Source organism: Ursus arctos, chromosome X (genome assembly GCF_023065955.2).
Source record: "Ursus arctos isolate Adak ecotype North America chromosome X, UrsArc2.0, whole genome shotgun sequence".
Classification (NCBI taxonomy): Eukaryota; Metazoa; Chordata; class Mammalia; order Carnivora; family Ursidae; genus Ursus; species Ursus arctos.
In genome coordinates this window covers 3838471-3845917 of record NC_079873.1, presented here as the reverse complement: position 1 = coordinate 3845917, position 7447 = coordinate 3838471, and positions in this window count along the sequence as shown.

The following is a 7447-nucleotide window of genomic DNA, read 5'->3' as shown; positions in this document are numbered from 1 at the left end:
CGGGTTTCCCCCCAAGAGCACAGCCCAAGCTCTACATGGAGGTGCAAAGTCTGGGGTTTTGAACCTAAATGATGAAACCAGATTCAGAGCAGGTTGGAGTAGAGTCCTGGTGCAAATCCCTGTAACTGGGCAACCTCTCCCGTCGTTCAGTCTCTTCATTGTCAAAGCAGGACTACTCACGTCTCGTTTACAAAGCTGACAGTATTTGAAAAGCTGATCCACACCAACAGCTCCAAAAGTAGCGGTGCCTCCTCTACCGACATCCTGGTTCAAAACTGCCGATTTGCCTGAAAGCTATTCATAGAGGTGACATCACATAATCTTGGAGCACTAATTGGATCTTGAAACCAGCCCTTGCAATGACGAGGCTCTGAGTCTACACGCTTTCTGCAAACATCAGGCTTTTATAGATCTTCCCTCACTCAAGATCTTTCCTCACTCACAGGAGACGTTCTTGAATAATTAATGATGCAAGAGATTTGCTGAATGGTTTTTATTGACAACGCTCTGAGATAATGTTTTCTGCAATGAAAACAGACTGGTGAGCAAGACATATTTGCCCTGCCTCTTTATGCCTTAAAATAGACTGAGGGTGGTCTATTTTAAGGTGAATTTAAGGTCTATTTTGGCAGGTGATCTGGACAGTCCTCAGAAATACATTTGAGGAACACCTCACCCAGGGCTGCTGGGAACATCCCCTAGAACAAAAAATAATAGTGTGGAATAGGGGACAAAGGACTACAGGGGAGACAAGCAGGTGAATGAGTCAACGGTTGGGGTCAGAGAAGAACACTGGGATTATGATACCATTCTGCAATATTAAGGGTTGCAATTCTCAGAGGGATGCTGGAAAGCATTCTTCATGAATGCAATCGAGTGACAGACACCATTAGAAACTTAGCACTCCAAGTTATTAAATGTACTTTAGATTGCTTATTGTGGGGGGACAAAAGTAACAGGCAAGGAAGGAGTCGGCTGAATGAACAACAGGCAGAGCTGGGAGAGCGTGTGTGGTGTTCAGAAATGCTATCCCAAGACGAAGACCTGCTTTGTAGTCTGGAAAAAAAGAGCAAAGTGCGGGGGAAGTCAACCCAGTAACACGGTAGCCAATTTGAGATGGCGGAATGAATACAACGGAAGGGGACACAAATTATTTTTTCGCAAGTGATTTTTTTTTTTTTAATGATGAGAGAATGTATTAGATTTCTCAGCCTTAAGGGTCCTCCAGAATCTTACTTTAAACTCCAAATAAAAGTTGGAACTTGGGAAAATAAAGACCACTGGAGGGGAGGACAGTATTGAAACCATCATACAAAAAAATTTTCCCCAGCCGAGGAAATAATTGAGTTTGGTGACCCGGAGGGCTTGCCAAGAACTTCACGGAAAAGGAAAATAATCACATACAGGCATTCAAGCAGGAAATATAAGTGACCTTAAAAAAAAATGGAAGGAAAAAATAAATTATCTGCAGGGGGTTTTCCACAACAAATGCCTTAGATGATTTAAAAATAATGCGGAGCCTTTAAGGAAAACAGTTGAGAGACAACATGTGTAGTCTTACTTCACCTGTGAAAATAAAACAAAGTCAGTCATAGCAGAAGAGGATCAACAGTGTAAATACTCCCGTTGGCAAATATTTAAATAGATCACATTACATCAAGTCAATGGATTATTATGTAGTTGTGAAAAGCATATACCAACTTGGGAAGTATAATACGCTATATTAAGTGTTAAGTAAAGTGGATATAAATATGATCACAAAACATAAAAAGCATACTTGAAAAAAGTGTGGGATGAAATGGAGACAAGTGTTAGTAATTATGTTTACGGGGCTTTCCTATGATGCTATTTGTCGCCTAATTGTCTGAAATGCAAAGCCGTCTATATTTATCCTGTGTTCATATAACACAGAAAAACCAAACCTTAATATTTGATTTTTTTTTTAAATGTTTGATTTGTGAGCACTTAGCAGATATTTACTCACATCAGCTGAAAAACAAAGATGGTTTCCTTTCAAGGTGCTCACAGACCAGAAGGGAAACTGGACTCGGGGGTCAGGCTGTCAGCAGGCTGAGTGAGCACATGGAGGTCAGCCGCTCCTTCCCCCTCTTTACTGTGCGGGCCCCTCTTGTTCTAGCCTGTGTCTGCTCCTTGCTTCCTGGGTGTCAGCTCCTTTATTCCTCCTCCTGCAGTCGCACGCCGTGATGCCTCTGCTTCTGCTTCTCCTTCCTCGCCATCCTTCTCCATGCCTGCAGACTCAGCTGGCCCTCTTTGAGACCTCAAGATCTAAGACTTATCTAGCTGAGATTTCTGGAAGGAGCATCTGACGAGCCTGCCTGATCCCTGTGCGCCCCAGCCCACACCTGAGGCATCCAGCCTCTCCTCCTGGATCATATGCTCTACACGGGTCCCGTCCACAGTATTCAGGGCATGAAAACAAGACCCTCCGCAAACACTCCTTCAACAGGGGACAGAAACGGGGCTGCGAACAAGGCAGTCACCGTAATGGAAAATCAATAGAGAAAACCATTGACCATTTCAATCACAGACATTTAGTTCATTGCTAGTACTCAGCATGAATCACCCTGCCACTGTCTAAGGGACGGTGCGGAGGGGGATGAAAACAAATCCTTGCTTCAAAGCACATCCAGTTCTTTTCTGCTACCTTGTTTTATTCCTTGAAACCCGTGGACACTTTTTTAAAAAGCATCTGCTTGTTCAGATTCGTGACTTGCTGAAAATAACTATAATCATACTCTTCACTGAGTCATGTGCCATGTACTTATCACTCATTTGATAACTAACAGTCTTAGGAGGCTAGCATCATTATTCATTCATGGCCAACTTGTGCCTGGAAGTCAGGCTTGGTTAACTTCCAGGCATGGCCCCTCCATGCCTTCCCCATGATAATGCGTCGTGCACATACCATACACACAGATACCAGAGACAGGCACGAACTACACTCTGCTCAAGTTTCCATGCACTCCTCGTAATAGGAAGTGAATTTGCTGATGCCTCTCCCAGAATTGTGTGACTTGTGTCTACCGCCGAGACCAAGAGACCATGGAGCCTGATCGTGAGTTACAGACATGAGCAGAACACTAAATAGCCATGCCCATCGACGTGGGCATAAATTCCTCTCCATCTCTTTGTCCACTCCCGTGTCTGCTCATGAAAGTGTCTTGTGAGCACATGTGGCTGGTCTACCACCATATTATCTTTACTTTTCCAGTAAGTGAGGCCATGCCCAATAAGGCCGTGATTAAACAAAAAACAAGGAATGAATCCGTGCAACACAAAGTACTGCTTTAGGTGCATATCATCCCCTGAAGGAAATGTCGATTAACAACCTGAACAAGAGTTAGTGAAAATAAGGTACATGGAATGGGATTGAGCTTCGCAAGTGCAGGGACGAGGCTTAGCACCGGGGATTAAACCCAGTATGCCCATATGCTGTAGGAAACTGCGGAAAAGTATGCCTGTAATTCAGATGAAGTAAAATGTTTGCCAGCAACAGCAACTTCACATTTTGACTGTGACATCTTTTATCTTGAATTAAGGAAAATAAAGCACATAGTTGTGAAGTTTTCTTCTACGTGTGACTCGGATCCATTGTAAAATGTTTTCCTTCATGCAGAGTGCAGGGTCCCTCCATGATAAAGAGCAGGAGGATGAGAAAACATCTCTGTTCTCATACCTTGTCTATCGCTTATAAAAGTGCAAACTTGAAAGAGCTTAATAAGCACTCTGAGTCCAATTTTCTAACAGCATCTGAAAAATAACACTGCCTTTGGTACTGTTCACCTGTCTGCTTGCAATAAAATGGAAAACGAATTTAATAAAAAATGCCATTAGAGAAATGCATAATAAATCAATGGTGAGATACCACTGCACATGCACTAGAACGGCCAAAGCCCAAAACACTGGCCACACCACGTGCTGCGGAGGACAGGGGCGACAGGAAGTCTCGTTCCCTGCGGGTGGGAATGCAAGGTGGTGCAGCCCCTCCAGTGGTTTCTTCAAAAGTCAAAGCTACTCTTCCACTATGATCCAGGAATGGCACTCCTCCGCATTTACCACAAAGAGCTGAAATCTTCTGTCCACAAGAAAGCCTGCACACGGACACGTATAACGGTGTTATTCGTTAATGCACAAACTTGGACACGACCGAGGTGTCCTCCAGTAAGTGAACGGACACATGAACTGTGCTCCCTCAGACAATGGAATATTATTCACACTAAGAAGAAATGAGCTCTCAGGTCATGAAGAGACATGCAGGAAACTTAGATGTACATAAGTAAGTAAAGGAAGCCAATCTGAAAGGCTACATGGTCTGTGATTCCAACTCTATGACATTCTGGAAAAGGCAAAACTGTGGTGACAGTAAAGGGATCGGTGGTGGCCAGGAGATGGGGGAGGGATGAGTAGATAGAGCACGGAGGATTTTCATACAGAGCAGTGAAACTACTCTGTATGATATTACAGTGGTGGATACATGTCATTACACATTTGCCCAAAACCATACAACCTACATCTCCAGTGGTGAAGGTACACCACCAGGAGTGAACCCTAACGTTAACTATGGACTCCGGGCAATAACGATGTGCCAGTGTAGTTTCGTCAATTATAACGAATGTCCCACTCGGGTGGGTTGATAACGGGGAAGGCTGTGCATTGCGGGTGCAGGGGGAGTATATGGAAAATCTCTGCACCTCCCTCTCAATTTCACCATCTTCCTACAACTCTTCCAAAAAATAAGATCTCTTTGAAAACTGATTAAGGTAACTTCTATTGGTAAATGCAATTTAAAGTTAGCTATAACTAATCAAAGCACAGCCATACTGTGGTAGAAGAAGAGAAGGTGTGTGTCTGTGTTGCATATCCGATGCCTGCACTATTATTGTGGTTCCCATCTAACTGAGATATTATTGTGTAGAATAATCTTCTCGCTGCAAGTCCCTGGAATACTATAAAGCACCGTGCAACTATAGGTCTTACTCCACGCAGGTTAATATTTTTTTTTTTAAGATTTTATTTATTTATTCGACAGAGATAGAGACAGCCAGTGAGAGAGGGAACACAGGCAGGGGGAGTGGGAGAGGAAGAAGCAGGCTCATAGCGGAGGAGCCTGATGTGGGGCTCGATCCCAGAACACCGGGATCACGCCCTGAGCCGAAGGCAGACACTTAATGAATGAGCCACCCAGGCGCCCCATATGCAGGTTAATATTTAATTGACCCTATTCCTTAAAGTAGAACAAATTTTATTATTTTCGGGCTGAAAGTATTCACTGAGTCTTCTCAAGCACAATTCATGCCTGTTCCAAGCCATTGGCAATTACTTAAAAACAAACAAACAAAAACCTGAAAAGGTTCTGTCTAAGGAGGTTAATAATAATATAAATTCCACCAAGCGGAGGGAGATGCATTGAATTGGGAATTTCCAATTTAATCATAGGGATTGCAGGCATTTCTTGCCACCACCACCCCCCCCACCACCAAGCACCAGCTTCAGTTTCACTGCCAATGGCTGTGTTCTCCAGGGAAATTTCAGACTCCCGTCTTCTTTACTCACTAGTTCAAACCTCAAGTGAACAAAGCCCACTCTCCTTTGCTCCCCATGCCTCCAAACAAAGCTGGTATCTGTAGCATGACAGTCAAAATATCAAACAACTTTTTCCTTCACATCTACTGAAGTTGTCAAAAGCTGCAGAGAATGTCACTTCCACCCTTACAAGGAGAAAGAGATGGATAACCTACAGAAAACTGAACTTGCCTTGAGCCCTCCAATATGGACAAGACCCTCCAACAAGCGATGAGACACTCCAGCTCTGTCACCTGTCTCAGCATGAGGGGGAGAGCCATCCTTCAACTCTGGCAAGTGTAGGCGAGGAAAAATCATTCTCCCTCTACCTTTCTAGGTTCTTGTCTGAGAACTCCCTGCAATGAAAGAGGAACAGGACAAGGGTATGGTGGTTATGCAGATTTAAGTCAGGGTCTTCACTGGTGATAAGAGTTTCTAGAGGTTCAGCCGCCTCATCTTTCTGGCACAGAGAAGGAGAAACCCTTACAAATGGAAATCTCCCTTATAAATGTAAAAAGGTAAATTCTACTAGGTTTTCAGAGCTTTTCCTGTGCCCGTACCTTCTCAAAAATAATCAGCTCAAAATAATCATTATGCCAAAGAGGCATATTTTGGTGCACCATATTCTGCTCCCTTCATCATGTTGGGGAGGAAGAATTTCCTCTGTCATTCAAGGTCCTTATAGTTGGACTAAAAATCAAACTGACGTGAGACACATTGACAGGAGAAAATCAAATTTATTTTGTACGTGTAAGGAACCCACACAGATTTGGAAATTCCAGAGACCGGTAACAGGAGACTTCTCTGGGCTGAGCAGAAGGATGGGGATCTGAGGATACAAAGGGGAACAAGACCATTAACAGGAAGGTCACAGGAGGTGTTTGCAAAACAAAGATTGCCCTAAGTTTCTTAGGTACAGAAGAATCTCTTATTAATACCTCTTTTCTTGGTACAGGCTCTCCTTTCCAATGTAAATTTAGGCAGAGGTGAAGGGCGTTCCCTGAATCTCTTTGGTTTTCATTGCTTTTAGCTCAAAATAATGTTGATACTAAAGTGGCCCATCTTGGGGCGGCCTGCCCTTGGCCCCTACAATAAGCAAGACAAAGTCTGCTAAAATATTAGCCAACTCTTATAGCTCCAACGAGGGCTAGCATGCCAATCTGGAATAATCCCAAGCCCTCGAAAGTAAATCCTTGAAAGATTTTGAAATGTAATGGGTGTCCTAGCTAGCTCATCCATGCAGGTAATCTCTCGTTGGCCTCTCCAGACTCTCCACAAGTCTCTAAACTACAACAAACTGACAGCAATAATTGCTGTCCGAAGCAATGGGAATTAGGTCCCATAGAATGCAGTTGGTTTTCACCCTGAAGGTTTTCCTGCGTGCTGTTCTTTCGATGTGTCAACTTTGCTAGGCTGCATGATGGGAAACCAATGCCAGCGCGGGCCGAATTTATACCCATTCCTAAGGGCAGTAAATGTGCAAACTGATTGTATATCTTAATGATTCCCTCATTAATTAATGAGCTAAATAAAATATTTGGCACATGCTTATTTTACCGCTTACTGAACATCACAGATTTACCTTTTTCTTTTCTTTTTTTAAAGGATTTTATTTATTTATTGGACCGAGAGAGCACACACAGGAGGAGCGGCAGGCAGAGGCAGAGGGAGAAGCAGACTCCCCGATAAACAGGGAGCCCGATGCGGGCTCAATCCCGGGACCCTGGGATCGTGACCTGAGCTGAAGGCAGACGCTTCACCGACTGAGCCACCCAGGTACCCACCTTCTTATTTTTCCAATATGCTTAGGACCCCAGACACGAGGGGAGTCTGCGCTTACTCATAGACTGTCAAGTGGTCTTAC